At 44.5% G+C, this 23623-nt stretch overlaps 1 protein-coding gene and 1 long non-coding RNA gene across 8 annotated transcripts in view; one reads left to right on the top strand and one right to left on the bottom strand.

The window, feature by feature from the left end:
• The window catches only part of LOC140742197 (uncharacterized), a 366178-nt gene that overhangs the window by 225395 nt on the left and 117160 nt on the right, over nt 1-23623 (top strand). The gene's annotated exons all lie outside the window — the stretch shown is intronic.
• fbxl7 (F-box and leucine-rich repeat protein 7) overlaps nt 1-23623 on the bottom strand; it is a 206529-nt gene that overhangs the window by 88461 nt on the left and 94445 nt on the right. The window contains exon 3 of one of the 7 annotated variants that reach the window (XM_073072994.1): nt 23431-23612. The exons of the other annotated variants lie outside the window; for them this stretch is intronic. The gene's annotated coding sequence lies outside the window, so the exon portion shown is untranslated. The remainder of the gene's footprint in view (nt 1-23430; nt 23613-23623) is intronic. 7 annotated transcript variants of the gene reach the window in all.

Raw genomic sequence — 23623 nt, 5'->3', positions numbered from 1 at the left:
TTATTGGAGAAGATTCTTAGAGACAGGATTTTTGACAATTTGGAGAAGCACAGTCAAAAAGCATGGGTTTTTGAGGGATAGGTCATGCCTTATGAGTTTGATTCAATTCTTTGAGTATGTGTAAAGCACATTGACGGATGTTGAACTGTGGATGTAGTGTACAGTATATTGATTCTAGTAAGGTAGCTGATAAGGTTCCTCATGTTCATTCAGAAAGTCAGGAGGCTTAGAATCCAAGGGAACTTGGCTATATGTGTGTTGTGTATTTAATAGTTCAGTAGTACTAGATTAATATTATAAATATATTGTTTGACTAGGCATTCTTGGTTGTTCATTACAGGTTATATGTAAAAATAGGTGAACTGCATACATCATGACGCTACCACGTGATGTGTGCATGCCTTGCTTAAAGAAAACGTGAACTAAGACATCTCTTAGTTCCGCTGTCTTATTTTCCTTTCACGTTTTGGAGTTAGAAAATATAACAGTGGTGATTAGATATTTTTCAAAGATTCAAAGTACATTTATTATCAAAGACTGTATAAATTATACAACCTTGAGATTTGCTTGCTCACAGGTAGCCACAAAGCAAGAAACCCAAAAGAACCCAGTTAAAGTAAAAAATAAAAATAAAAGACCAACACCCAATGCACAAGAGAAAGGGGAAAAAATTCAAATCTTGCAAACAACTGAAGAGAACAACAACATTCTGGGCAAATATGAGGAAATCTGCAGATGCTGGAAATTCAAGCAACACACACAAAATGCTGGTGGAACACAACGGAACAAGTGCTACATCAGCTCTTACACTTCCTCCCTCACAGGACCCCAGACAGTCCTTCCAAGTGAGGCGACACTTCACCTATGAGTCGGCTGCTGTGGTATACTGTGTCTGGTGCTCCCTTTTATATATTGGTGAGACCCGACGCAGACTGGGAGACCATTTCACTGAACACCTACGCTCGGTCCGCCAGAGAAAGCAGGATCTCCCAGTGGCGACACATTTTAATTCCACATCCCATTCCCATTCTGATATGTCTATCCATTGCCTCCTCTACTGTCAAGATGAAGCCACACTCAGGTTGGAGGAACAACACCTTGTATACCGTCCGGGTAGCCTCCAACCTGATGGCATGAACATTGACTTCTCTAACTTCTGTTAATGCCCCTCCTCCCCTTCTTACCCCATCCCTATTTATTTATTTTTCCCCCTTCCCTTTTTTTTCTCTCTCTGCCTATTCTCCATCTCTCTCTGGTGCTCCCCTCCCCCTTTCTTTCTCCCTAAGCCTCCCATTCCATGATCCTTTCCCTTCTCCAGCTCTGTATCCCTTTTGCCAATCACCTTTCCGGCTCTCAGCTTCACCCCACCCCCTCCGGTCTTCTCCTATCATTTCACATTTCCCCCTCCCCCTCCTACTTTTAAATCTCTTACTATCTTTTCTTTCAGTTAGTCCTGACGAAGGGTCTTGGCCCAAAACATCGACAATGCTTCATCCTATAGATGCTGCCTGGCCTGCTGCGTTCCACCAGAATTTTGTGTGTGTTGCAACAACATTCTGGACCAAATTGAGTCCTCAGTTCCAAACCCTAGAGCAGCCTGAGTGGGCCCAAAGCCTTGCTTATCAGTTCATCTTATTAGCAGGCACAAAGCACAACAGCCAGGGCAATCTTCATAGCCTCAGCACCATGGAAAGAAGAGTGACCATTGCGGAGAGCAAGCGAAATCGGCTCTTTTCTGGGATCCTGACACCTGTCCTTTCAGTTTATCTGAATCAGTGTTTAAATTGACCAAACAGAACAGCAAAAGGCTCTTCGGAGAGAGGAGTGAACCATGGAGAGCGAACAAAATCGACTCTTGCCTTCAACCTTGGTTGGCGCTTAAATTGTCTAAATAGCAGATTGTGCCTCACACCAGGACTTGACTGCTGCAAGGAGCTCGGGACTATCCCACCCAGCAACTTGCTCCAAACCCAGATTTTGCCGCCCAGCCCAAAGCAGCTCTCAAGCTCTTAAGATTAAGACAGTTCACAGAACAATCCATGCTTGCACCTGGGCCAGTTGTATGGTCAGTGGAATTCCACTGGTCTAACCTCTCCTCTCTGAATGGCTCACTCCATCTGCATTGATTCTGCAACACACCATCCCGGCTCATCCCCCGAACACGCCTCGCCATCATTCGCCATTGTTTGTGGCATTTATCTAACATAATTTACCTCAGAGAATGTGCTTTTAGTGATGTTTTAGTTGAATTTCTTGCCTTTTGAATTATCAGTGAGCTGTCGGATGCATTTGCTAGCACCATCTGTACCAATAGATTTTCTCTTACCCTTCAGTAAAACGAACCCAAAATGATTAACTACCTGTTGAAGTGCAGTGAGGCTCAAGTTTAAAAAAAGCAGCACAGCATGTATTCTTTGGAAGGGTGGTACAATTAAGTTTTTAAAAAAGGCAGAACACGGAATAATTTGAGGGTTCATAACACTGAGTACTGGGTAATAATAATCATAAAAAAGAGCAGAAATGACTGGCTACATTGGAAAGATTGAAGCGTTTACACAACAGACAACGGCTCACGCATACTGCGCTAACTGAGCAGGTTTTTAAAGCAAATGGGACAGACAAGGAGAAACAAGTACCAATTTTGTTGGGTGCATTTGATTTAAAAGCAGATTGTTCCAATCAAATTGCTCCAACCAAAGCAACAGAAATGAGTTTTGCTGATATCGTGAAAGTAATGTAGAAACCATTGTTGATTGCAGAATGCTTTAGGTTTCATAAGTGGAATCAAAAGGAAGTCCATTTCAGCATACGTGGCTGAATTGAAGAGATTGAGCACGGTCAGTTCAACAATAGGCTTAAAGATGTACTGAGAGATCATTTAGTTTGTGGAATCTTATAAGAAAGTATTGAAAAACATCTCCTAACTGAAGCACAACTTACATTTAAAAGAGCAGTTCAACTAGCTGTGTCAATGGAAACCTCAGACAGAGCCGCAAATGAGTTGTAGTCAGGAATGCAAGTGAACTGTCTAAACAGAGACCAGCCTAGCTAAACAAATTGTGTTATCATTATGGCAGACGCAACAGGAGCTTTCCCACGCAGGTCCGACGAAGAGCTTGAAAAAGCAGCAAGTTTTTCAATGGGAGTCATTGATTGGCGTACTCCACAGACGCAACAGGAGCACAGATCCGACAAAGATTTTTGACAGGAAACCTAGTCTCTATGAAAGAGGTACCACCTATTGGAGTGGTCATCATGGGAGTGGTTGTCGTCGGAGTAGTCTGAGGCAGAGTAGGAAGACTTTGGCTCAAAAAGGGCTTCTGCAAGAACAGGTAGAGGTAAGGTAAGTTCATTCTCTTATTTTTTATTCAACTCTAGAGAGAATAGGGAGTATGTCTACAGAGCCAGTGTTCTGTTCTGGGTGTCAGATGGGGGATTTCCAGGAGACTTCATGCCTCCCCGATGGCCAAATCTGCGCCAGATGCATTAAGATCCTTATACCCCATGTTGGGCAACTGGAGCTCCAGCTTTTTAGGGACCTTTGGGTTGTTAGGGAAAGTGAGGCAGTGATAGACAAGGAGCTATAGGAAGGTAGTCACCCCAAGGTTAGAGAAGACAGATAAGTAGGTGACTGTCTGGAGAGGGAAGGGGGGAATGGCAGATAGTGGAGAGCACACCATTTGGAGTACTGTTGGGGGGGACAGCCCACCTGGAAGAAGCAACAGTGGCCATGCCTCTGGCACAGAGTCCGGCCCTGTGGCTCAGAAGGGGAGGGAATTGAAGAGGGTGGCAGCAGTTAGAGGGGATTCCATAGTCAGGGAGATAGATAGGCGATTCTGTGGATGCCAAAAGGGAAAACAGATGGTAGTTTGCCTCCCAGATGCCAGGGTCTGAGATGCTTCTAGATGCATCCAATATATTCTGATATAGCGTCCTGGTTCACATCTTTACTGGTATGCTGTCGGTTTTTCATTTTACAGCTCTGTTCTACTTTCAGCCTCTTTGGGCTATTGTTGAAGATGAGGGATGATGTGGAATGTGTGCCATCCAATTAATGGGAGGTTTCCTTGGTGAGGGGCAATAAGGTTGGTCTTGGGCTATTGTTGAAGATGAGGGATGATGTGGAATGTGTGCCATCCAATTAATGGGAGGTTTTCTTGGTGAGGGGCAATAAGGTTGGTCTTGGGCTATTGTTGAAGATGAGGGATGATGTGGAATGTGTGCCATCCAATTAATGGGAGGTTTTCTTGGTGAGGGGCAATAAGGTTGGTCTTGGGCTTTTGTTGAAGATGAGGGATGATGTGGAATGTGTGCCATCCAATTAATGGGAGGTTTTCTTGGTGAGGGGCAATAAGGTTGGTCTTGGGCTTTTGTTGAAGATGAGGGATGATGTGGAATGTGTGCCATCCAATTAATGGGAGGTTTTCTTGGTGAGGGGCAATAAGGTTGGTCTTGGGCTTTTGTTGAAGATGAGGGATGATGTGGAATGTGTGCCATCCAATTAATGGGAGGTTTTCTTGGTGAGGGGCAATAAGGTTGGTCTTGGGCTTTTGTTGAAGATGAGGGATGATGTGGAATGTGTGCCATCCAATTAATGGGAGGTTTTCTTGGTGAGGGGCAATAAGGTTGGTCTTGGGCTTTTGTTCGGCAGGAGATGGAGAAAGAAGACGCTGGGGAGAACCGGTTGTAGCATACGGTAGGATCCATTGGGAGACCCGTTTGTTTGAGATGGATCGTGAGTGACGTTCGGAAGGTGGTGTGGGTGTTCACACTGACCGTGAGTGACAGAGAAGTTCAAGATGAGCTCCAGTTTGTGCACATTGGACTCTTTAATTAGAATGGGCCCTTTTCTTTTTGTTATTCTCTACTAACCCTTTAATTAAGATTTATAAATATAATTCCTTTAACCGTATGCAGTGTACTGTTGTTATTTCGTGTCACTAATTTGTAACAGGATAGCAAATTACACAGTATCCACACAAACCGGGGTTTGGGGTGGGAAGAGCCGGCTCAATCTCACGAGTGAGTGAGGCGGAACTTAAGAGTGTTTTCCCTAGACTCACTCTGCCAAGGAAACCAAAGTGTTTCATTGTGAAAATATCATCCGGGATAGATTTTGTTGGATGCTGTGTGATTGCCCTGAGCATTGATCCAGTGAGTTGTCTTTGATAAACTATTGTTCGGTAAAGTGATTACGATACGTGGTTATGGATCCTGCAGGGGTTGAGTGGAGGTTTGATAAAATGGTGGGCAAAGACTTTGTTCTGGTTCAGACATAACGGCTGTAAAACTAACTGATATTATTGGGGCCCTGGGAGGTGGGGGGCCGTGGATCGTCCATACTTTCCGGGAGGAGGGAAGTGTAAGCGGCAGGCCAAATTATGAGCTGAGTCTCCTGTAGCTGGGGGCGGAGACTTCAAAGACAGGCTTCTCTCGTTTTCGTGGAGTGAGGGGAAGGAGCGGTTCTGATTTGAAATGTTTAATGAGTCTCTCAGTGAGAAGTGAGAAATCTGAGTTAGTATCAGCCCTTACCTCTCTGGCAAATAAATGACCCAGTGCACAAGCTGAGGGTCCTAGCTATCAAAAGCTGATAATGTTCTCAGGGGTGAAGCCCACCCCCAAGCAGGAAGAGGAGTGTGAGACTTGGGCAGAACAGACCTCTCAGATGCTGGATGAGTGGCGGTGCTCTGTTGATGGTTGAAAGTTTGAAGGGGTCGGCTGCTGACATAGTGAGATCTGTAAAGCCACAGAACTCCTTTGCTACCGCTGCGGCCTACATGCAAGTGCTAGAAAATGTGTTTGGCACAATGGGAAGCTTGATGAAACATGACGGAGTTTCAATATGTTTTCAGGAGGAGGAGAAATTTTTCACCTTCATTTTCTGGCTAGAAAGGCAGCTGAGTTGCTTGTGACATGGGGGAGGGCCAATCAAAAAGTTGAGGTGAATCAGTTACAAACGAACCGTGGCGAAAGGTGCCCAGGCACTGGACCTGATCACTTGGGGATCTCTGAATGTCTCGTAAGACTCGACCCCCTCCCTGATCAGAGAAGTGAGAGGAGGAGAATGCAATGGGGGAGCAAGAGGCCTCTGTCAGCCGGGTACAATCCTCAGAAGTGGTCCCCTTGGCAGAGGAGACCACTGATAACCACCCCAGGGAGTGGTAAAGGGGCTTGTGGCAGAGTTTGGGACTGAGATGTCCCGATTATTATCAGTGGGTGTACCCCCCCATATGATAGAGCTGATAGGGAGGTGGATCCCCTAGCCAGAGGCCGCGGTCCCGCGAGAAGGGGAGCAGCCAGTATTGTCTGTTATAACTGTGGTGAAGAGGGACATGTCAGGTGGGAGTGTCAAGGATGGGAAAAACCTCGGAGGGTGAGCCCACGAGTACCTAAGCAGAGACACTCAGTGAGGGAACGGCCTGGCATCTCGGGGGGAACATATTCCCAGCAATATATCAAGGAACACCCTAAAGCAAAAAACCCAATTCTTGAAGGCTTAGTGGGGCCAAGCTCCAGTGTATCGCTATGGATTGAGGTATTTATGCAAGAGCCATACTTGACACCGGCTCTCAGGTTACTCTGCTGTACCGTTCATTTTACAACTGGTATTTGACGCATTTACCATTGATGTCACGCAGTGCGCTAGAGATCTGGGGTTTTAGAACGGATGACTATCTGTACGAGGGTTACTTGTCAACGAAGCTGGAGTTTTCGGAGGCAGATGTTGAGTAGTTGAGGTCCTTGATACATTAGTGCTGGTTTGTCTGGAGCCAATCAAGACAAAGCCTCAATTCTCGTGGGGATGAATACTCCGTTTCTGAGGAGCTGGTGGGAGCCTGCAAGGAGAAAGTTGGAGAGAACTTTCTGAAAACGTCATCCATTCACCCTGTGTTCCGAGCTGCTTTCGAGGATGTGCATGGCCGCGCTGGGCTGGATGATGAGCATAAACGAGGGACTGTGTGGTTCACCCAGTCAAAACCAGTCGTCTTACAGCCTGGGGAAGTGGCAAGAGTGAAGGGAAACACAAAATTTCCCGGAATTCCTGAGGTTGAGGCCCTCTTGGTGGATGGTCCGGAAGACCACGAAGAGGAGTCAGGCTTACCTGCTGGGGTAATGGTGAGGCCCGAATTGCAGAAGCCGCTGGTTGTACAGGTGAACAGGATGACAGTGATTGTCAGGAACTCTTCGGAGTGGGAGGTCACTCTCAGGCGGGACATGCCAATGGCTCACCTCTTCCCGGTGACGGTGATGTCTAGTGTCCCTGTGAGACAAGCCGGGTAGAAACTCTCTCTGAAAAGAGGAAAGTTGACTGCCGAGTCATTCAACTTTGGGGACTCCCTGGTATCTGGAGGTTGGAAGAAGAGGTTGATGGAGAAAATGTTGAAGCTGGAAGATGCCTTTTCTACTGACTAGTTTGATGTGGGTTGTTCCAAGAGCACTCGCCACACCATCCGGGTGACAGAGGACACCCCGTTCGGAGAAAGGTCATGGCGAATGGTACCTGCAGAGGTGGAGGACGTACGGCAACATCTGTGGAAGCTGAAGGAAGCTGGGATCAACACTGAATCCAGAAGCCCTTATGCGTCTCCAATAGTAGTGGCCAGGAAGAAGAAAGGGAAGGTACAGTGTGTGTGGACTATCGGACTCTGAACAGGCATACAGTCCCCGACCAGTATACAGTCCTGAGAATTGAGGACGTGCTGGCCTGCTTGAATGGTGTGAAGTGGTTCAGTGTGCTGGATTTGAGGAGTGGATATTACCAGATCCCCAATGAGGCTGATAAAGAGAAGTCAGCATTCATATGTCCACTGGGATTCTTCCAGTTAAAAAGGATGCCTCAGGGCATATCAGGAACTCCTGCGACTTTCCAGCGTGTCATGGAGAAAATGGTTGAGGATATGAACTTGCGTGAAATATTGGTGTACCTGGTTGATTTCATAGTGTTCAGGTCCTCCTTGGAGGAACGTGAAGTGAAGCAACTGAAGGTGCTGGGCTGCCTGAAAGCTGAAGGGTTAAAACTTACCCTGGACAAGTGCCAGTTCTGCAAGACATCTATCAACTATATTGGGCACTTAGTCTCACGGGATAGAGTCACCCTTTAAATCAGTTTCTGTGCTGTTACCCTCCCTTGGGGAAGAAAGGGAGGATGAAAGGAGATGGTAAAGATGATCTTAGCCTTTCAGAGCCTTTTGAAGCGAGATGGGATGCAAAATGTGAAGAGGCCTTTCAGTTACTAAAGGAGCTGCTGACGAAAGCGTCTGTGCTGGCTTTTGCAGACTCCCAGGTGCCATATGTATTGTATACAGATCCCCGCAGAGAGGGCTTAGGGGGTGTTCTTTATGAGGGTCAGGGCACAGGGTCGAGACCTGTCGTGTTTATCAGCTGGAGTCTGTCAGCCTCCAATCAGAACTACCCCAGACCCACAAGTTGGAGCTCCTGGCACTGAGATGGTCTGTGGTGGATAAGCTAAGTGACTGTCTATATGGTGCCAAGTTTGAGGTGAAGATGGACAACTCATTAACTTACACCCTGACCTTGGCAAAGTTGGATGCCACAGGCCACTGGTGGTTGGCTCTGTTGTCTGCCTATGATTTCAGCCTGAAGTAGGAACATTGATGCTTGATGCATTGTCCTGACATGCGCATGAAGGGCTGGACAGGGATGGAGAGTGGGAGAGTACTCCTGCCCCTGGAGTGAAAGCTATATGCCTGTTTTCCATCACGGGGAAGGCAGAAGAAAGGCAAGTGATCATTTGGCAGCTTCTGATAGTGCTATTCCACAAGCTCACTGCAACCTCACTGCTCTGAGGACAAAGCCCTGGGGAAGTGGCATCCGCTCAGCGAGATGACCTGTGTATTGGTACTGTTTAGTCAGTAGTTGTGAAAGGGAACATGACCCAAGCAGGCAAGATGAAACACTCTACTGACAGAATGGCCCAGATTGGAGTTGAGGAACCAGTTCCTATACGTCACCTCCGGACCGGCTTCAGTGTTCCTAGCTGATTCTGCCTGAGCAACATCGGAGGATTGTGTTGAAGTCACTTCATGATGATTTTGGCCATTTGAGGGTTGACAAGACATGTGGATTGCTCAGAGATCGGTTCCACTGGCCTGAATGGAGCTGGAGGTCGAAGAGTACTGCAAGTCGTGCGTTCGATGTATATGAAGGAAGATGCTGCCTGTGAGGGCACTCTATTGTCCCACTTGCAGAGTGGGGGATCCATTGACCTGGTGTGTAAAGATTTCCTATCAATAGAGCCAGATGCCAACAACATGGCGAATGTCTTGGTCATTACAGATCACTACACCAGATATGTACAAGCCTTCCCTACCAAGGATCAGAGGGCACCCACGGTGGCCAAAGTGTTATGGGAGAACTATTTCATTTATTATGGCCTCCTCAGGCGAATATATAGAGATCACGGATGGAATTTCGAGAGTAGGCTCATACACGAGTTACTGAGCATGAAGACTACACCTTTATCATCTTCAGGGTGATCCCCAGCCCGAGAGGTTCAATCGGGCCTTGATAGACATACTCGGAGCCTTGAGATCAGCAAAAAAGGCAAGAGAAGTCTGGTCCACTGCTACAATTGTACACAGAATGAAGCTACCAGATACTCGCTGTATTATCTGATGTTTGAGCACAAAGCGAGGTTGCCCGTTGACCTCTACTTTGGGACGAGTGAGGAAGATCTACCACAGAAGACTTATCTGAAGCATGTGTCTAATATGAGAAGGCAGCTGGAAAAGGCTTATGAATTAGGTGAGGTCTTGGCTACCAAACAAATTCAAGGAAATGAGGAGGTATGATCAAAAAGTTAGGTTCTCCCAACTCCAGCGGAGACCGAGTCCTCATAAGGAATTTGGAGCTACCTGGGAAGCATAAGTTGGCTGAACGCAGGGCAGCTATGTCCTATGTAGTGGAGAGTCAGTTGCCAAATGTACCAGTTTTCTGGGTGAAACCAGAGGATGGGAATGGGCCTGTAAATATGTACAACTGAAAGTGAATTAAGTAAGGTACTGGATAATGCTACAACTGTCTCCATGCTGAACTCTATGAACCGTTGTTCAACAGAGGACAAACAGGTGTTGGTATCAACCTCTTTGCCTCTGGTTGGAAAGCATATTGGACCAAGTAAGGACCATGCTGCTCACAGGGATTGTGAAAGTGTTGAAATCAGTGGTCCAATTACAACAGTTTTTGTAGGCAATATATCTGAGAAAGTTTCTGATTTGTTAATCAGACAGTTACTTGCAAAATGTGGCTTGGTTTTAAGCTGTAAGACAGGTCAAGGAGCTTCAGAAAGTTGCAAGCATTCAGCTTTTGTCAGTATAAAGAATCAGAATCTGCTTTATGTGCATTAAGATTATTGCATGAACTTCATGTTGGAGACAAAAAAACGCTTGTAAAAGTAGATGAAAAGACCAAAGTCCAACTGGATAAATGGAAGGCCAAAAAGAAAGGAGTCAATGGAGAAACAGAAACAGAGGATTCAGCAGATGATGTTGTGGATGAGGAAACCAAGAGGAGAAATCAAATTGTAAAGGGAACAGTGGAACGTTTAACAAGAGATACTCAAGTGAACTAAATGCATTCTCCCAAGATCATGAAGCACATCCTAGAAAGGAGAAAAAGAATGATGACATAAATGCTATAGAAATAGAAGACAATAAATGAGATTTAATTTCTTGAGAAATTAGCAAAATCAGAAATACTAATGAGAAACTAGAAAAAAGGAAAGGCAAGAAAAAGAAAGTCAAGAAGTAAAAAAGATGTCCAGAGCTGTCAGAAACACTTCCTGCAGTCTGAGAGTCAACTCTTGCAACCACCAAGGAACCTGAGAATGTTTTCACATCCACGAATCTCACCTGCCAAGTAGAGTAATCTTCCCTTGTCAGGGAAGACATTATCTCATAAGTGTATGAAAGCTTCCACAGCAATTAAATCTTTAGGCTGACTGGGACAATTAAAGTATACTATGCAGTGGATGTCTGTAGAGTAGTTGTATTATATAGTACACTGTATATATAAGTTGACGTGCATTCTATATTGAGCTGGCGTTTAAAGCTAAGCAGGGAGGAATGTTGTGTATTTAATATTTCAATAGTATTTGAGTAATATTGTAAATATATTGCCTGAGCATTCTTGTTTGTTTAAATAATTCATTATGGGTAACATGTGCAAGAAAAAAGTGAATTACATATTCATAAGATATGTGCGTGCCTGACTTAAATAAACACAAACTAAAGAGTCGTATCTCCCAGCTGTCCTGTTTTTCTTTGAAGTAGTTTCATAGTTTAGAGTTACAAAGCATAACAATATGGATTCAGAACTGGCTTGTGCAAAGAGGACAGAGGGTGATTGTAGATGGAGAGTACTTTGCCTGAAGATCAGAGACCAATGGGTCTCTGGAAGGATCGGTTCTGGGTCCCTGCTCTTTGTGACTTTTAAAAATGACTTGAATTGGAATGGTTGGATAGTAAGCTTGCAGATGACATGAATGTTGGTGGAGTTATAGATCGTGTAGACGGTTGTCATAGGTTACAGTGGGACATTGACATTGACAGGATGCAGAGCTGGGCTGAGAAATGGCAGATGGATCTCAACCCGTAAAACGATGAAGTGTTTCCTTTGGAAGGTTGACTTTGAAGGCAGAAAACAGGGTTAATGGTAGGACTTTTGGCAACATAGAGGAACAGAGGGATCTTGTGGTCACTGTGCATAGATCCCTTAAATTTGCCACATAGATCGATAGGGTTGTTAAGAAGACATATCTGTCCGCCAGAGAAAGCAGGATCTCCCAGTGGTCACACATCTTAATTCCATGTCCCATTCCCATTCTGATATGTCTATCCATGGCCTCCTCTACTGTCAAGATGAAGCCACACTCAGGTTGGAGGAGCAACACCTTATATACCGGCTGGGTAGCCTCCAACCTGATGGCATGAACATTGACCTTTCTAACTTCTGTTAATGCCCCCCCTCCCCTTCTTACCCCATCCCTGATATATTTAGTTTTTCTCCCCCCTCCTTTTTTTTCTCTTTTTCTGCCTATCACTCTGCCTGTTCTCCATCTCCCTCTGGTGCTCCCCTCCCTCTTTCTGTAGACCTCCTGTCCCATGATCCTTTCCCTTCTCTAGCTTTGTATCCCTTTTGCCAATCACCTTTCCGGCTCTCAGCTTCATCCCACTCCCTCCGGTCTTCTCCTATCATTTCGCATTTCCCCTTCCCCCTCCTACTTTCAAATCTCTTACTATCATTCCTTTCAGTTAGTCCTGACGAAGGGTCTCGGCCCGAAACGTCAACTGTGCTTCTCCCTATAGATGCTGCCTGGCCTGCTGTGTTCCACCAGCAATTTGTGTGTGTTGTTTGAATTTCCAGCATCTGGAGATTTCCTCGTGCTTGCTTTAGAAGACATATGATGTGTTGGGCTTCATTAATCGAGTGATCGAGTTCAAAAGCCATAATGTTGCAGCTCTATAAAACTAACCTCAGGCTGCAGGAAGAGTGCAAAGAACACAGTCTGGAAGTTGGACACAGTCTAGCCACTGACTGCACCCTGGGGAAGGTGATGACAGTCACCCTGGTGACTCATTAGAAACTCAGCCCTTGGTTTGTATATGCTCACCATATCAACCTCCATTTCTATGGCACCTTCACCAAGCTTGGAAACAGGAAGAATCAGCACTGGGACGTAGGAAGAAATGAGGGCAGATGTGGTTGGTTTTACAGAGGCAAGAGAAGGAATTTGAGAGTACCAAATCAGAGCCATCCTGGGAGACAGTCTCAATGCAGTGTGTTTTCTCTCCCTCTGCTATCCAAAGGAAAGTATTATCCACATATCCGTCGTGCCCCCTGCCTTCACTTGTGTACCTATGTCTGAAGGTCAGGTTACTAATCAATCCAGTAACATAATTAGCAGTGTTGAGGAAAAGAGGGATCATAGGGGCCATGCCCACATATCCTTCAAAGCTGCTGCACAAGTTGATAAGATTGTTAAAAAGGCATGTGGTGTATTGCTCTTCATTAGTCAGGGGAATTGACATCAAGAGCCATGAAGTAATAATGTTGCATCTCTATTCTTGACTTCTGAAGAACCTCTGGATTGCAAAAGTTCATAGTATTAGATATAACATCGGTGTCGATGGAGGTTTGGCTGACTAATATGATACATGTGGGCGTAAAATGGCTCTAAAGACATAAGAAGCAGCTCCTTATATGGGTATGGGTGCTGTGGCTTCAACATTCTGCAAGTGAAGATGGCTGCTAAGTTTGTAAATGACACAAAGAGAGGTAGGAAAGAGGACATATGGAGTCTACAAGGGGATATATTGAATTTTAAAGCCTTGAAATTTGACTTCAGCTCTCATTGTCATAACAATAAACAGCTAAAAAAAACGTAGGTTAGAAGCAATGTTTACCCTGTAAGGCACAGGAAAACTGGTCCAATGATATAAATGGCAGTAATGGATCAAGAGGTTCAAAAAAAATGTTGAAGACTGGAAAAATTTTAGAATGCAAAGGAGCCCAAGGTGTTCATAAAGAGTATAATGATATATATGTGTGATCTTCTATAGTTATGTCAAAAGGAAATGATTAAGATAAAGTTTACTCTGAGATCTTCTAAACTGAGGCAGAAGAGATTATATTAAATAAATGGAAAACAGAATAGAAATTAAATATTCTGCATGTACAAGAACTGTACAAGATGATTAAGTTGCACTTGAACCAGTAATAGACCAATATCCTTGTCGGGGAATTTACTAGTTCTTCCCAGAAGAGTTTAAACTAGATTAGCAGGACACTGAGCAAAAAAAGTAATTGGATAATGGACAGCCTGGGAGAACAGGTTTAATAATCAGGATAATCAGGGGACATTTAAGGGAAGGGAAGCAATACTAATTTAAACTGCAATCAGTTCAATGCATGAGGCTTAATATATAATGTGGATTACTCAGTCTGTGGGTTGGCTCTGGGGAATGATATGTTATAGCTGTAAACAGAAACATGGCTGCGGGAGGAGGGATTTGGGGATTGATGTGCCTGTTCCATTTTTGATCTTTTTTTGCGGGGAAGTGGGATTTAGGGGCTGACGATCGTGCTGCCTTTTTTTCTTTCTTGGTTTCATGGCCACATGGAGAATTGAAGAATTTCAGAGTTGTATACTTTGATAATAAGTGAACTTTTGAATCTTTGAACCCTTCATGCCCTGACCAATCAAGAATCTATCAACCTCTGCCTGAAATATACCCAATGGCTTGGCCTCCACATTGGTCTGTGGCAACGAATTCCACAGATTCACCACTCTCTGGCTAAATAAATTTCTTCTCATCTCTATTTTAAAAGGATGCCCCTTTATTCTGAGGCTGCGTCCTCTGGTCACAGACTCTCCCACCAAAGGAAATATCCTTTCCACCTCCACTCTATCAAGGCATTTCAATGTCTGATGGTTTTCAATTAGGTCGCCCCTCTATCTTATGAATTCTAGTGAATACAGACCCAAGCCAGCAAATGCTCTTCATATGACAAGCTGTTCAATCCTAGAATCATTTTTGTGAACCTCCTTTGAACCCTCTACAATGTCAGCATATCCTTTCTAAGATAAGGGGCCGAAAACTGATCACAAAACTCTATGTGAGGCCCCACCAGTGTTTTATAAAGTCTCAACATTACATCCTTGCTTTTATATTCTAGCCCTTTTGAAATGAATGTTAACATCACATGTTATAATAGTCTATCCTTTTATTTCTTCTATCAAACTGTATGACCATACACTTCCTGACACTGTATTCTATCTGTCACTTCTTTGCCCATTATCCTAATCTGTCTAAGTCCTTCTGTAGCCTCTCTACTTTCTCAAAACCATCTGCCCCTCCACTTACCTTTGTATCGTCTGTGAACTTTGCAACAAAGCCATCAATTCCATCATCCAAGTCATTGACACATAACATCAAAAGAAGCGATCCCAGCACTGATCCCTGTGGGACACCATATGTCACTGGCAGCCAATCAGAAAAGGCTCACTTTATTCTCATTCTGATACATTTGACTTTATCTTCTGCCTCTCAAATTGCATGGTGAATGCTATCATAGTATGATCACTGCCACCTATGGGTTTCTTTAACTTAAGCTGCCGAATCAAATCTGGTTCATTATACAACACCCAATCAGGCAATGCTCTGTCTGTGCTAGTATCTTTCCTCTAATCTTGCTAAGTAGCCTCATGTGTGGCACCTTGTCAAAAGCTTTCTGAAAATCTAAGTATACAACATCCACCGATTCTCCTTTGTCTATCCTGCTTGTTATTTCCTCAAATAATTCTAACAAGGTTTTTCCTTAAGGTATTCATGCCCTCTGCCTCTCTGCCCCTCAACACAGGAGCCCTCCCAGGGCTGTGTCCTGAGCCCCCTCCTCTACTCCCTATATACCCACGACTGTCTTGCCACGCACAGCTCTAATCTGCTGATCAAATTAGCAGATGAAACAATATTGATAGGCCTTATTTTTAACAACTCAGCCTACAGAGAAGTCAACACCCTGAGACAGTGGTGCCAAGAAAACAACCTCTCCCTCAATGTCAAATAAGTGAAGGAATTGATCATAGATTAGACGAGGAACGGAGACACACCAGCCCTTATTGACATCAATGCAACTGTAGTTGAGAGGCTGAGTAGTTTCAAATTCCTAGGCATACACATCACTGAGGATCTCACCTGGACTGTACATACCGGCTGTGTGGTGAAAACAGCACCAAGCGCCTCCTTCACCTCAGACAGCTGAAGAAGTTCAGCATGAGTCCCCAGATCCTCAGGACTTTCTACAGGGGCAACATCGAGAGCATACTGTGTCACCACCTGGTACAGGAACTGTACTACCCTCAATCACAGCCCAATGCATCTGTGGATGTGAACTTTCCTCTATTCAGGACGTTTACAGCAGTAGGTGCATAAAAAGGGTCTGAAGGATCATCAGGGACTGCAGCCACCCCAACCACAAACTGTTCCAGCTGCTACCATCTGGCAAATGGTACTGCTGCATTAAGACCAGACTACGGGACAGCTTCTTCCACCAGGCCATCAGATTTATCAATACACATTGATCTGATTGTATACCCGACTGTACATTGTATCTCACGGTACATACATGTATACTATTGTAGTGTCTGGGCAATATCCTCCCATATTTCCCCTCTTTATTGCTTGTACATTGCGACATTGACACTATAAAGACTTTTATTCCCTTGAATGTGAGAAATAAAATAAATACAATAGAAATACAAATACAAGTACCCTAAAACAACATCCTTAGCAACTGACTCCATCAACTTCCCAACTATTCAGGTCAGACTAACTGGCTTATAATTTCCTGTTTTTCACCTCCCTTTGAAGAGTGGAGTGACAATTGTAATTTTCCAGTCCTCCGGAACCATACCAGAATCTAGAGATCCTTGAGAGATCATTAGTAAAGCCTCCACAATCTCATCAACCACCTCTTTCAGAGACACGGGGTGTAGTTCATTTGGTCCAGGTGACCTATCTACCTTTAGTACTTTCAGCTTCCCAAGCACTTTCTCCCTAAAGTCTGCCCCCTAGGACTGTGAAACTTCCAGAGCCCATGGTATTACAGGAAAGATGGAAAGATACTAGCATGGATTGGCATGTGGCAAAGAGTGGAAATTAAGTGAGCCTTTGCTGGTAGGAACAGTGTTGGAACCACCTCTTTTTATGTTAAATGTCAATGATTTGGACGACTGAATTGATGGTTTTGCGGATAATACGATGATAGGTGGAGGGGCAGGTAGTGCTGAGGAAGCAGGGAGTCTGCAGAAGGTCTTATGACAGATTAGGAGACCGGGCAAAAAAGTGGCAGATGAAATACGGTTGGGAAGTATATGGTCATGTCATACATGTAAAAGGAATAAAAGTGTAGACGATTTTCTAAACGGGAGAAAATTCAAAAATCTGACTTGGGAATCCTCATACAGGATTCGCTAAAGGCTAACTTGCAGGTTGAGGCAATGGTAAAAGGAAGGGAAGTGCAAACTTAGCAGTTGTTTTGAGAGGACTAGAAAATAAAAACAATGATGTAATACCAAGGCTTTATAAGGAACTGGTGAGACCTCACTTGCAGCATTGTGATCAGTTTTGGGCCTCTTATCTAAGAAGGATGTGCTGACATTGGAGAGGGTTCAATGGAGGTTCATAAAAATGATTCCAGGAATGAAAGGCTTTTCATGTGAGAAGTGTGGGATGGCTCTGGCCATGTAGTCACTGGAATTTAGAAGGATAAGTGAGAGATCTCATTGAAACCTATTGAGAGCAAAGAACAACCTGAAGTTTGATTGATTTAAGGGCCTGGCTAAAATGAAAATGTTGGCCATGGTCCAAATCAAGGCAGTTTGATTCGAGCCCAAGAGCGTAGTGAAAAGGCAAAACCTGGGTCTGAGAACAAGGAACGACTGAGGTTTGTACGATTTAAATGCCAGGCCAGATTGAAAAGGTCAGGACGTCGGGGTCAGAGGCGAGGGATTGGCCAGTTCAGCTCATTACTCTGAGAGGATTATTTGTCTCTGCGCAGAACTGGGTGGGACTGAACTGGTTTGGCTTGGCGATGACCGGCTACATGGCTGCAGACTAACCACAAAGTACACTGCAGATGCTGGGGTCAAAGCAACACCGACAACACGCTGGAGGAACTCAGCAGGTCGGGCAGCATCCGTGAAAACGAGCAGTCAACATTTCAGACTTACTTCTGTGAGCTTCATTTGTTTGCTTTCTTTTGTAGTTTGCCCAACCTATTTTTTCCTGCACATTGTATATTTAACAGCCTTTTTAATGGCTGCAATTGGGTTTCCTTGTTTTGCGGCTGCCTGTAAGGAGACGAATCTCAAGGTTATATATAGTATGAATCTCGATGTTGTATATAGTATACATACTTTCATAATAAATCTACTTTGAACTTTCAATGTTGAAGTTTGAATGTTGAAAGGCCTAGATAGAGCGGATGTCGAGAGGATGTTTCCTATGGTGGGAAAGTCGAGGGCCAGAGAGCACAGCTTCAGAACAGAGGGATGTCCATTGACAATGGAAATGAGGAGGAATTTCTTTAGCCAGACTCTGATGAATCTGTGGAATTTGTTGCCACGTGCCCCAGTGGAGGCCAGGTGTATTTAAGGCAGAGGTTGATATATTCTCGATAAATCACAGTGTGAAAGGTTACAGGGAGAAGACAGGAAAATGAGGTCGAGAAGGAAATGGATCAGCCATGATCAAATGGTGGAGCAGACTCAAAAGGCTAAATGGTTTACATAAGAACATAAGAAATAGGAGCAGGAGTAGGTCATCTGGTCCATCGAGCCTGCCCCACCATTCAATAAGATCGTGGCTGAACTGTCTGTAAACTCAGCTCCATCTACCTGCCTTTTCTCCATAACCCTTAATTCCCCTACTATGTAAAAACCTATCTAACCGTTTCTTACATATATTTAGTGAAGAAGCCTCAACTGCTTCCCTGGGCAGAGAATTCCACAGATTCACAACTCTCTGGGAAAAACTGTTTCTCCTCATCCTTAACATAAGACCCTTAACAGAGTTGATATACAAAGGTGACCTTGGGGCCCAAATCCATAGTTTCCTGGAAGTAGCTGCACAAGCTGATAGCGTAGTAAACAAGTCCTGATGAAGGGTCCTGACGAAGGGTCTCGGCCTGAAACGTCAACAGTGCTTCTCCCTATAGATGCTGCCTGGCCTGCTGCGTTCCACCAGCATTTCGTGTGTGTTGCATAGTAAACAAGTACATGGCACACTTGCTTCTATTTATCAAGGCACTGGGTTCAAGTTAGGAATTTATGTCGCAGTTCTATAAAACTCTAGTTAGGCCACATTGGGCCCCTCACATGCTCTTCAAAACACTCTCTTCTCATCTTAAACCTATGGCATTTGCATTTCAGTTTCTATTTTTTTCCACTGGATCTGAGATACATTATCTGAGTGGAAGCAGAACCTCTCATGACATTTAATAATTCTATAGGCATCACACAAAAGGCTATGGATCAAGTGCTGAGAAATGGAATTAGAGTAGATGATGGTCAGCACTGAACATACTGAAGTTTCTGTGCTGGATGACTGTATAAAAATCCTGTAAACTCTCAACAGACTTGGCATCATCTTCAGAAAGAATTTTAGTTTATATATTTATTTAAAGATACAGCATAGAATAGGGCTTTCTGGCACTTCAAGCCGCAGTGACAGCACCCCCGATTTAACCCTAGCCTAATCATGGGACAATTTACAATGAATTAACTTACCTTTGGACAGTAGGAGGAAACCGCAGCACCTGGAGGAAACCCATGCATTCCACAGGAAGGATGTACAAACTCCTTACAGAGGACTCCAGGATTGAACTCTGAACTCTTCGTCCCAAGCTGTAATAGCATCATGCTAACCACTACGCTGCTATAGTTCTGACAAAGGATCTTTGATCGATAATGTAAACTCTGTTTCTCTCTACAGAGATGCTGCCTGGCTTTTGACTCAACTAGTAATTCCACTGCAGACTGTTCATGACCATCAACATTTCTACACTACATTATCTTGCTCTCTTAAATTTTCCTCACTAGGAACTAATACTGAGTTGAGAAAGACGATAGATGTTTACAATTGCTAATGAGCATAGAATGAAAAATCTCTTGTCTAAAAATTTAATTCAAAATCTCAATTGAAGTAGATAGAAAACTATTTTCAGTTAACAATTACATCTGTTTAGAATAACTGTTACAGCGAAACAATGCTTTTTTTTTGCATTTAGAATCATTGGATAATTTTTCCAAATAGATTTTTCTCGTTTGATATTCAACAATTAAAAATAAAGTAAAACAGATCATTGTTTTAGGTATTCCTAGGGTAAGACCATAAGACAAAGGAGCAGAAGCCGGCCATTCGGCCCATCGAGTCTGCTCTGCCATTTCATCAGGAGCTGATCCAATCTCCCCTTTAGTCCCATTCCCCCGTCTTCTCACCATAACCTTTGATGCCCTGACTACTCAGATACCTATCAATCTCTGCCTTAAATACACCCAATGACTTGGCCTCCACTGCCGCCCGTGGCAACAAATTCCACAGATTCACCACCCTCTAGCTAAAAATTTTTTTTCGCATCTTTGTTCTGAATGGGTGCCCTGCAATCCTCAAGTCATGTCCTCTTGTACTAGACTCCCCCACCATGGAAAACAACTTTGCCACATCCACTCTGTCCATCCCTTTCAACATTCGAAATGTTTCTATGAGGTCCCCCCTCATTCTTCTAAACTCCAAGGAGTACAGTCCAAGAGCGGTCAAACGTTCCTCATATGTTAACCCTCTCATTCCCGGAATCATTCTAGTGAATCTTCTCTGAACCCTCTCCAATGTCAGCACATCCTTTCTTAAATAAGGAGCCTAAAACTGCACACAGTACTCCAAGTGAGGTCTTACCAGTGCCTTATAGAGCCTCAACATCACATCCCTGCTCCTATACTCTATTCCTCTAGAAATGAATGCCAACATTGCATTCGCCTTCTTCACCACCGAATCAACCTGGAGATTAACCTTAATGGTATCCTGCACAAGGACTCCCAAGTCCCGTTGCATCTCAGAACTTGGAATTCTCTCCCCATCTAAATAATAGTCTGCCCGTTTATTTCTTCTACCAAAGTGCATGACCGTACACTTTCCGACATTGTAATTCATTTGCCACTTCTTTGCCCATTCCCCCAATCTATCCAAGTCTCTCTGCAGACTCTCTGTTTTCTCAGCACTACCAGTACCTCCACCTATCTTTATATCATCAACAAACTTAGCCACAAAGCCATCTATTCCATAATCCAAATCGTTGATATACAACATAAAAAGAAGCGGCCTCAACACGGACCCCTGTGGAACACCACTAGTAACCGGCAGCCAACCAGAATGGGATCCCTTTATTCCCACTCTCTGTTCCCTGCCAATCAGCCAACGCTCTATCCACGTATGTAATTCTCCCGTAATTCCATGGGCTCTTATCTTGTTTAGCAGCCTCATGTGCGGCACCTTGTCAAAGGCCTTCTGAAAATCCAAATACACAACATTCACTGCATCTCCCTTGTCTAGCCTACTTGTAATTTCCTCAAAAAATTGCACTAGGTTTGACAGGCAGGATTTTCCTTTAAGGAAACCATGCAGAGTTCTGCCTATCTTGTCATATGCCTCCAGGTACTCCGTAACCTCATCCTTGACAATCGACTCCAACAACTTCCCAACCACCAAGGTCAAGCTAACAGGTCTATAATTTCCTTTTTGCTTCCTTGCCCCCTTCTTAAATAGCAGAGTGACATTTGCAATCTTCCAGTCCTCCGAACCAGGCCAGAATCTATTGACTTTTGAAAGATCATTGCTAATGCCTCCGCAATCTCCACTGCTACTTTCTTCAGAACACGAGGGTGCATTCCATCTGGTCCAGGAGATTTATCTACCCTTAGACTATTCAGCTTCCTGAGTACTTTCTCTGTCGTAATTGTGACTGCGCATATTTCTCTTCCCTGACACCCTTGAATGTCCGGTATATTGCTGATGTCTTCCTCAGTGAAGACTGATGCAAAATACTCGTTCAGTTCCTCCACCATCTCCTTATCTCCCATTACAGTTTCTCTAGCATCATTTTCTATCTACTCTCACCTGTCTTTTACTCTTTATATACTTGAAAAAGCTTTTAGTATCCTCTCTGATATTATTTGCTAGCACAATACAATACCCAATCCAGTACAGCCGATCCCCTAGTGGGCTCAACAACAAGCTGTTCTAAAAAGCCATCCCTTAGACATCCTACAAATTCTCTCTCTTGAGATCCAGTGCCGACCTGATTTTCCCAATCCACTCGCATGTTAAATTCCCCCACAATTATCATAACACTGCCCTTCTGGCCTTTTCTATTTCCTGTTGTAATTTGTAGTCCACCTCACTGCAGTTGTTTGGAAACCTGTAGATAACTGCCCAGGGTCCTTTTATTCCTGCGATTTCTTAGCTCAACCCAAAAAGATTCTGTACCTTCTGATCCTATGTCACCTCTTTCTGATGATTTAATATCATTTCTTACCAATAAAGCCAGGCCACCCCCTTGGACGTTCAGCTCCCAGAGACATGCATCCTTTACCCACGTCTCAGTGATGGCCACAGTATCATACCTGCCAATCTGTAACTGTTCAACAAGATCATCCACCTTATTCCTTATGCTGCGTGCATTTAAGTATAACACCTTAAGTCCAGTATTTGGTACTTCTTGCATTGATTGCACTGCTATTCATCCCAATGGCTGCAAATTTGCTCCATCACCTGCCTGTCCTTCCTGACATCCTTACTGCTCACTACCTTAGATCTATTTCTGTTTTCCCTCTCCTCCGCTCCATCATTCCAGTTCCCATCCCCCTGCCAAATTAGTTAAAACCCTCCCTAACAGCTCTATTAAACCTTCCCGCCAGGATATTGGTCCCTCTAGGATTCAAGTGTAAGCCGTCCTTTTTGTACAGGTCACACCTGCCCCAAAAGAGGTCCCAATGATCCAGAAACTTGAATCCCTGCCCCCTGCTCCAATCCCTCAGCCACGCATTTATCCTCCACCTCATTCCATTCCTACTCTCATTGTCGCGTGGCACAGGCAGTAATCCCGAGATTACTACCTTTGCCGTCCTTCTTCTCAACTGCCTTCCTAACTCCCTATATTCTCCTTTCAGGACCTCTTCCCTTTTCCTACCTATGTCATTGGTACCTATATGTTCCACGACCTCTGGCTCCTCACCCTCCCACTTCAGGATATCTTGGACGCGATCAGAAACATCCTGAACCCTGGCACCAGGGAGGCAAACTACCATCCGGGTCTCCTGATTGCATCCACAGAATCGCCTGTCTGACCCCCTAACTACCGAGTCCCCAATTACTACTGCCTTCCTCTTCCTTTCCCTCCCCTTCTGAGCTGCAGGGCCGGACTCTGTGCCAGAGGCACGGCCACTGTTGCTTACCCCAGGTAGGCTGTCCCCCTCAACAATACTCAAACAAGAGTACTTATTGTCAAGGGTTACAGCCACTGGGGTACTCTCTAGTTGCTGACTCTTCCCCTTCCCCCTCCTAACCATGACCCACCTGTTTGCTTCCCGTGGCCCCGGAGTGACCACCTGCCTGTAACTCCTGTCTATCAACTCCTCACTCTCCCTGACCAGACGAAGGTCATCGAACTGCATCTCCAGTTCCCTAACATGGTCCCTCAGGAGCTGCAGCTCAGCGCACCTGGCACAGATATGGACGTCCGGGAGGCTAGGAGATTCCAGGACCTCCCACATCCGACACCGAGAACAACAAGCTGCCCTCACACTCATACTTCCCCTTTCCTCAAATAACAGGAAAAACGGAAACCTAAACCTACCTTGCCTTGCCTGCTTCCGCCTAAGCCCGTTGAGCCCAAGCCCTTAAGCCTTCACTCTGCTCTTGGCTCACTCCGCGGCCCGCAAACGACACTGCCCGCTGTATAAGACTGTGTCCTTTTTAAATCTTCCCTGCTTCACTGCCCGACGTCACACGCCTGCACAGTCCCGTCTCTCTTAACTCCTATGAGAATA

The sequence above is a fragment of the Hemitrygon akajei genome, chromosome 20, assembly GCF_048418815.1.
Source record: "Hemitrygon akajei chromosome 20, sHemAka1.3, whole genome shotgun sequence".
In the NCBI taxonomy this organism is placed as follows: domain Eukaryota; kingdom Metazoa; phylum Chordata; class Chondrichthyes; order Myliobatiformes; family Dasyatidae; genus Hemitrygon; species Hemitrygon akajei.
The sequence above is the reverse complement of the archived record's forward strand: the minus strand, read 5'-3'. Positions and strand labels throughout refer to the sequence as shown.